This window comes from Tursiops truncatus, chromosome 4, assembly GCF_011762595.2.
Source record: "Tursiops truncatus isolate mTurTru1 chromosome 4, mTurTru1.mat.Y, whole genome shotgun sequence".
NCBI lineage: Eukaryota > Metazoa > Chordata > Mammalia > Artiodactyla > Delphinidae > Tursiops > Tursiops truncatus.
In genome coordinates this window covers 26,344,705-26,353,384 of record NC_047037.1, presented here as the reverse complement: position 1 = coordinate 26,353,384, position 8,680 = coordinate 26,344,705, and the positions used below count along the sequence as shown (strand labels likewise).

At 41.5% G+C, this 8,680-nt stretch overlaps 1 pseudogene; it reads right to left on the bottom strand.

The window, feature by feature from the left end:
- Window positions 1-1,128: 1,128 nt before the first annotated feature.
- Window positions 1,129-2,169, bottom strand: LOC101339512 (eukaryotic translation initiation factor 3 subunit J pseudogene; annotated as a pseudogene).
- Window positions 2,170-8,680: the final 6,511 nt, after the last annotated feature.

Genomic DNA, 8,680 nt, shown 5'->3' with positions numbered 1-8,680 from the left:
CAGTCTCCTGAGGGTCACCTGGAGAGCTCTGAAGGTGGGAGGCTGAGCAGAGCAGCCCATGACAGCCCCATGAGGTGACAGAGCCACAGAGTCTGGAGGGACAAGGGTGCCCCTCCCATGGTCCTAGCCAGTGCCATGGGAGGAAGTGGGCTGGCATCACCCCAGGGGCGGGCTGCCAGGGCAAGGGGCTCCCCCAGGAAGAGCCTGGGTTGGGGGGCAGACAGGAGCGTCACAAGAGGTCAGGGACCTGGACCGTGGGGAGCCCCCTCCTGAGAGGCTTCAGAAAAGTCCACATATTCACCTGCAAGACAGCCAGCATGACCCTGCCTGTCCCTGGAGACCATCCACGCCCAGCCCCCGCGAGTGGAGAGGGGACCACAACGGCATGGCCCATTAAGCACAAAGGTTTTGGCCTTCGTCTTTATTTTATTTTATTTTTTTCTCACAATAGTGGCTTTATTAATTTAGTTGCTTTATAAAACATTGCAGATGTCATAATTGTTAACATAACAATTTACCAAACTGTAGTTAAATGGCACAGTTTGTGGAACAAAACAAAGTTTTATAAAGGAAATGCCAAAACCCCATTAAAGTTGATCCGCTGCAGCCTCAGAGAACAAAGGAGATTTGTTTCTCAGACGCTTAAATCAGACAAATAAAATAGGTAGTAAGGAGTTTCCCTCCCCCATCTGAAGCACTCCCTCAGTAGAATAGTCTGATAGATAGAAACTAGACAGTCTATGCACTCAAGAGATTCCACAACTTGGCAATGCAATAATGGAGAGGTTGACCTTCTTCAGCTTCCAAGTTGGAGGGTTTTGGTCATTTAATTTTTAAGTATCAAACTAGCGCTTTTCAGCCGCCGTATCTTCACTCTGAGATAAGCAGTCTTCTTCACAATGTATTTTTAATATCCTCACCCTCAATTTTAAGACAAAGCAACTTTAATACTAGGTGCACACCACATGCCCTTACAGCAGACTGCTTTTCTTGACAAGTTATGAAGTAGTTCAAGGAGGTATGGTTAAGGCTGTATTACTGAATGGTGCTGGTAAATACTACACAATTTTTTGTCGTGTTGCAACCTTTGTTTCCAATTTAGGGACTGCTGCTACGAAATCAGATAGCAACAACAACAACATTATTAGGTCTGGTTTTTTAAACTATGATTTAGTAGCAATGGAGGTTCCCAATTTTAACCCCTTGGCAGCAAGATCCAAGTTCCCTCATTTGCACATTAGCACCTAAGTGTCAAGGGGTTAATAACCAGCACAAAAGATACTGAACTTCTGATTGTAGCATTTGGCAGAACTGAAAGGAAAGGAAGTTGTGCTACATGTTGAAGGGATTGTGGGCAACAGAAAGAAGACACCAGGAGAAGATAAAACGTCACGTGAAGTCTTCAAAATCTTGAACATATCCTCCATCATAACCACCATGATCTGCCAGATGGTCTTTCATGGTAGCCTTTAATCCCCCTCCTGGAACCACGCCTTTCTTCTTCTTTTTGGCTTTGCTTTGTTTTTCTTGCTTCTGTTTTTCACTGCAAAGTACAGTCAATGAACTGGTAATCTTTTTCAAGTCATCAATTTCCAATGAAATACACACATCTCGAACTAAGGCTTCCAAAAAACTGGCATAGTATAGTGATTTTTCATATTGTGTAATTTTATCTTTTAGTAACTTTCCAAACTCTGTGAAGTCATCCCTTGAAGATGGGTTCATAGCATCTATTCCATAAACTGTAGTATTAACACCAAATGTTTCTTTCGCTAATTCGAGGTCTGACTCTTCCTGTAATTTCTTTAGCCGCAGTTTATCTGTCTGGTGTTAACACTTTAGGTTCTTCAGGTTCTTCTAACCTCTTTTTAATTTCTTCTTGCCTTTTCTTCTGCTGCCGTTCTTTCTCTTTTATCTTCTCTGCTGTTTTTTTATTTTGTGAAATTTTTACTTCTGGTTTTACTTCTGCTGCTTCTTTTTTTTTCATCATCATCATCATCATCCCAGTTATTCTTGACGTCCTCGTCCTCGTCCTCGCCTTCCCAACAGTCCCCGCCGGCGGTGCCGCTGCCCCCCACCTTCCGCACCAGGTCTTCCACAGAGAACGTGTCTGCATCCCAGGAGTCGGAGTCCCCCGCCGCTGCCACCGCCATCTCGAGCCGGGTGTAAGCGTGTCTGGCCCTTGTCTTTAAGTCCCCCTCCTCCTGCCCACCCCAGAAGAGCTGAAGATGAAGACAGAATAAAAGAAGACCTCAGTCACAGGCCACAGCTGAGCTGGGGGAGGAGAGGCTTTGGATGGGAGAGAAGCTGAAGTGGGGATTTAAGCAGAAGGACTTGCTGCTGCGTGAACGTGAGTCTTGATTGTCAGGGTGACTATTTCTATAGTTAAAGGGACCATAAAATCGCGGGGTCTGCAGGAACTCTTGTCGAGAGGTGGGGAAGGGAAATACAATAGAGCAGGTTTAAAGGCTGTGGTTAGAAAAAAATAAATTTTTGTTTCGTACCCCAGAGAGTTTGCCTGAGATTTCAGTTACAGGTACGTATGTGTATCCCCAACAAGACACGATCTCTTGGTAGGAAAGGATTTGTAGCCTGTGTCTCTGGCATCACCTTGTCCAGGATGGGGAGACCATGAAACGCCTAAGAAAACTGTGTTGATCAGGGGCTGGTGATTGGATCCGGCAAAACTCACAACCCAGATAACCTCCCTCTGTTTGGATACCCTGACCTCAGTGAAACAATATTTAACTTTTTTTTTTTTTTTTTTTTTTTTTCAGTACGCGGGCCTCTCACTGTTGAGGCCTCTCCCGTTGCGGAGCACAGGCTCCGGACGCGCAGCCTCAGCGGCCATGGCTCACGGGTCTAGCCGCTCTGCGGCATGTGGGATCTTCCCGGACCGGGGCACGAACCCGCGTCCCCTGCATTGGCAGGCGGACTCTCAACCACTGCGCCACCAGGGAAGCCCAATATTTAACATTTTTAACTAGAAGAGCCTTTCCTATGGTGATGTGCATCCCAACTCTCCTAGTGCGGAATGAAATATGCAATTTTTTCAAACTTATCGACCCACAACATTCCTAAGTTCTCATAAAACAGCTGAGGAAGTTTAGAATAAATACTACGCATCACTGACCCAGCATCTGCCAGAGATGGCATCTCCAAGCCCCCAGCCCCTACCTATGGGACCCTCCTTTCTACTGTCATTCAGTTATTCCAGAAACACTAGCGTGTGTAGTCTGTGGCAAGGTACTAGGTACTGGATATATAGCAGAGGATAAGGCAGACGCTACTATTGTCCTCTGGAGCTTATGCTCTCATGCGGAGAGCGATCATGGGCATGAACAATAGGTGGGAATGGATACATAAGCAATGAGGAAGCGGGAAGCTATAGAAGCCCTTGACAGGATGACCTGATCCAGTCAGGGGTGTGGGGGAAGGTGTCCCTGAAGAAAGGACATTCAAACTGAGAACCGGAGGACGAATATAAGTGAAGAGAGAGAACTGGAGGGAAGAATTCCAGGCTGGAGCAGAAGCATGCACTGAAGCAAGAAAAAGCTTGGCTACTTTCTCAACCATCCTTAAATCCAGAGGCACCAGACACTCTGGAGGAAAAAAATACAAAAAAGGAAAACTGCACTTTAGATGTTTCTTGAAAGTTGAAATATACATCAGCAATCTATTTTGCAGGAATCACTAAGAGTTTTCCATATTCCCCTTCCATGCAGAGTCTATTGACTTTCCTTCCCAGCTCCTTTGCTGCCAGTCTGGGCATCTAATGTCTCCTTGGGTGAGGAGGCACTGATGGATGTGCCACAGTTTTCCTTTATTGCGTGATTCAATTTATCATAATGCATTTTATAAATTAGTATTCTTAAATTCTCATCATATATCTGTATCTATTGATTTATATAATACAGGTTTGATTTATGGATCACTGCAGTAATTTATAGCTCAGATAACTGATTTGTTGACCCAGCACCAAAATGTATAAGTCACCTTGCACTTTTCTCCATGACACAGATGGGTCCTAAATGATTTGCGTGATTTATATTGGCAGGGGACTAATTCAGGGCATGGAAATCCCCAGCTTTCGATCACTCTGAGGATCATTCTTCTCCTCAAAGTCCTCAAAAGAGGATGGTCAAATGTCCTTGAACCCACACACCCATACCCAGGAATTTACTCTAAGGAAAATAAGTAGCCTAGAAGGAAGGAATGGCTATGAGCATGGCTCTTATAGTGAAATTTAAATGGAATTTAAATTTAAATGGAAAGTGTTGGAAATAATATGTCCAGTAATAGGAATTATTTTGGCAAAGTATGAGTCCTCAACTAAATGTATATAATGTTAGGCTGTGAATAAGAATGATTCCCAGATTCAGTGGCCCTCAACGAGGGGTGATTTTACCTCCCAGGGAACTTTTGGCAAAGTGGAGACATTTTTGATTGTCACAGCTAGGGGGTTGGGGTCTACTGGAATCTAGTAATTGTGGAGTTCAGCGGTGCTGCTAAGCCACCCACAATGCACAGGACAGCTCCCCACAAACAAATCTGGTGCAAAATTTCAATAGTGCCAAGGCTGAGAAAACTTGCCATAATACATGCAACATAAACAGGGTGTTTTACTGATATAAGAGAATGACCAGAACACAAAATTGTAACCGTGTTATAATTTCAGCTATAAAAACTGTAAATGCCTATGCACCAGGACCACAGAGGGACAAGATAAAAGGAAGGCAAATGTATTGTTACAAAGAGGAAACTATGGGCAATTATTTAAATTTTGTTTTTGCTAATTAGTTTTTAAAGAAATAAAAATGGGAAAAGCACTTTATTACAAATTAATAATATTAGAGAGGAAGGAGTTACATGAGACGTGAGAGGAAGAGAAATAAAAAATGAAGAACTCAAACACAAAACAGCTGTTTTGGCAAATATTCTGATTGAAATTCAGAATACTTATTAGAGATGTTTAAACCAAAACACAGCCCCTCACTATGAAATGACCCACTTTATTTCTGGTAATGCTCCTTCTGGGATAGTAATATAGCCACACCAGCTTTCTTGTGCTTAGTATTGGCACGGCATATATTTTCCTTCCTTTTACTTTAACCTCCTTGTGTCTTTGTATTTCAAGTGTATATCTTTTAAACAGCATAGATTTAGGTCTTGCTTTCTTATCTGGTCTGAGAATCTCTTGCCTTTTAAGCAGCATATTTAGTCCATTTACATTTAATGTAATTCTTATTTTTTTACTTATCTACTCTGTTCTCTCTTCCTCTTTTCCTTCTTTCATTTGGGGTTAATCAAGCATTTTTCAGTTCTACATTCCATTCATCAGCTATTTAGTTATAACTCTTTTTGTTTATGTTTTGTGGTTTCTCTCATAATTAAAATATATATCCTTATCACATTCTGTCTGAAATTAATATTACTTCCTTTACAATGAAGAAACTTACAAAGTGTAATTCTCTTTACACCCCCTCCTGACTTTGTACTCTTGTTGTAATATTTCACTTCTACATATATTTTAAATGCCACAATACATTTGTCATCATTTTTGCTTTAAACAGTCAGTTGGCTTTAAGTAACATAGAAAATAGAGGAAAAACAGTATGTGCTATTTATGATTTCCAGGGTTCTTCTTTCCTCCTTACATATTCACATTTTCACCTGGTATCATTTCCCTTCCACATGAAACTTTCTTAGCATTTATTGTAGTGCAGGTCTGCTGGCAACAAATTTCCACAGGTTTTATCTGAAAATCGTTTGTTTCACCTTCTTTATTTTTTTAACCAATTTTTCATTATAAAAGCTTTCAAACATACAGGAAAGTCGAAAAAATGTATACCATGTATTCACTACCTAGATTCTACAATTGACATTTGATTATAATTATTTTATTATATATCTACCATCTATCCAACTCTCCATCCATCATTTACCTTATTTTTTATGCACGTAAGTTGCAGAAATCAGTAAACTTCACCCTAAATATTTTAGCATGTGTACCATAATTAAAGTGAATATTAATTTACTTCTTTCTTTTTAGGTAAACTTACATACAATGAAACTCACAAATCTTAAGTGTACCATTTGATGAATCTGACATGCATACACACATTCAACCCAAATCTCTTTAAAGATACATAATATAACTATCACCCAAGAAAATCCCCTCATGCCCCTTCCAGTTAAATCCCTGCCCTCTTCCCACTAAGGCAACGGTTGCTGATTTTTTCCACCATAGATTCAGTTCAGTACTCTAGTACTTCATACAAGTGAATTTGATAGCTAGTTAGCTAGCTAGATGGATAAATAGATAGATATAGATATAGAAAATAAAGATTCACAGTATGCATTCTTTTTTGATGCTTATTCTGGATGAATTTAAGGATTCATCCATATTGTTCCCTGTATCAATGATTTATTTATTTTATTTTTGAATAGTGATTAAGCATTTTTATGTGATTTCTATTTGTGTTCTCTGATTTTGTTCCTCTCCTGCTCCTTTCCTGCTTTCTTGTGGATTAATTTAATAATTTTTAGAATTCTTCTTTGGCTTTTCAACTATGTCTCTTTCAATCATATTTTTTAGTGGTTGTTGTAGGGATTATAATATACGTCCTTAATTTTTCAATCTACTTAAAGTTAGAATTGTACTATTCCACGTAAAAATGTAGAAACCTTGCAACAATACAGGATAGGCCCTGCCTCTCGTTCCCTTTCCTATCTGATAAAACCACTGATACAGGAAACCCACAATCAGATCTTGCCCTGTGCTATCATCATGACATGATTTTTCCTTCTTACTTGGAAATTGATGGAATTAATAGGCTGGCTACTTTTTATTACTCTTAAGCAAAACTCATCAAAGATCTGTGTGCTCATTCCCAGGAGACTAACAAGGCAAAGGCAACACAAGAAAGGAGCATTTAATGTTAGTGAAGTTCATGCAAGCCATCCTGCTTTGACTCGTGTCAAAGGAAGTGACCCAGGAAAGCAGTAAGGAGAGTGCCAACCCCTCCCAGCTTTGAGAGGTTGCCCAGGAGGGCTGGCAGAGTCTCAGACTGGATAGCAGGCACCCACTCCCCTCCCCACCCTGAGGGCCAATTACAATGATGGCAAACCCTTACCAGCACTTACTGCATGCCAGGCACTGTCCTAAGTACTTTAGCTCATTGATCCCACCCACAACCCTATGAGGTTGGTATAAATGTTAAGTATCTCTATTTTATAGATTAAAAAAATGTTTGTTCTCTACATCTGTGTCTCTATTTCTGCCCTGCAAACTGGTTCATCTGTACCATTTTTCTAGGTTCCACATATATGCATTAATATACGATACTTGGGAGATTGGGATTGACATATATACACTAATATGTATAAAATGGATAACTAATAAGAACCTGCTGTATAAAAAAATAAATAAAATAAAATTCAAAAAAAAAAAAAAATGGAGACACAGAGATAAAGCGACTTGCCTGATGCCGCCCACTAGGAAGTGGCAGAGCTGAGATTTGAGCCCAGAGTCTCTGTTCTGAGGCCCTGGACCAACCAAGTAAGTGACCACCTGACAGCATGAATGAGAGCCAGTTATGACTTGACTCACTTGTACGTGTCTGTCCCTCTGCCTCCTAAATGGTCAGAATGTGTGATGTGGCCAGGAGAGAGGAGACCTCCTCTGAGAGTATGAAGACCCCCACTGAGAGGCACATGACTGGCAAACACCAGGGTGGAGCTTTTGCTCTTTAACAAGTGAGAGCAGGAAGCTAAAGGGATGAAAGGAATAGAGGGATTCCAGCTATGACCCAGAAGATTTGGAGTTGAGTTGGGGAGGGAAGGAAGGTCTTACCAGGCCTACTGTAATCACCCCAGTGGGCAAGCTGACAGCTGTGTTCACCAGGGCTGCCTCTATGGAGCCTTTGGTGTTCTACTGAACTGAATTCCACCACTCACATTTACTGAGCATCCACTACGTATCGGAAACTGTATCATGTGTTATGAATAACGCCCAGGACATAGGCTCTATGGAGCTCAGAACCCAGGGGAAAGCAGACGTACAAAACAGTGACACTTGTTTGCAGTAGCAAAATTGGAAATAAACGAAATGTCCATGAATGGGGATTAGTAGGTATGGTACATCCATAGAGCAATACACAGCTGTAGAAAAGGATAAGGATGCTTTCCATGTACTGGTATGGAAAAGGCTCCATGATATATTAAATGAAAAGGACAAGGTATAAAATACAGTATGTTGGGCTTCCCTGGTGGCGCAGTGGTTGAGAGTCCGCCTGCCGATGCAGGGGACATGGGTTCGTGCCCCAATCCGGGAAGATCCCACGTGCCGCGGAGCAGCTGGGCCTGTGAGCCATGGCCGCTGAGCCTGCGCGTCCGGAGCCTGTGCTCCACAACGGGAGAGGCCACAACAGTGAGAGGCCCGCATAACCGCAAAAAAAAAAAAAAAAAAAAAAATACAGTATGTTACCTTCCACATAAAAATGGAGGGAAATAAGAGTATATATTAATGTTTGCATATATCAGCACAAAGACACTCTGGAAGGACACCCAGAAATCTAATAACAGCGGTTCCTGTGGTTGAGGTTGAAGGGTAGCGGTGCTGGGCAGAGGCTGAAAGTGGAAAAAGAGAGTTTCACTTGTTTTTATTTTATTTTATTTT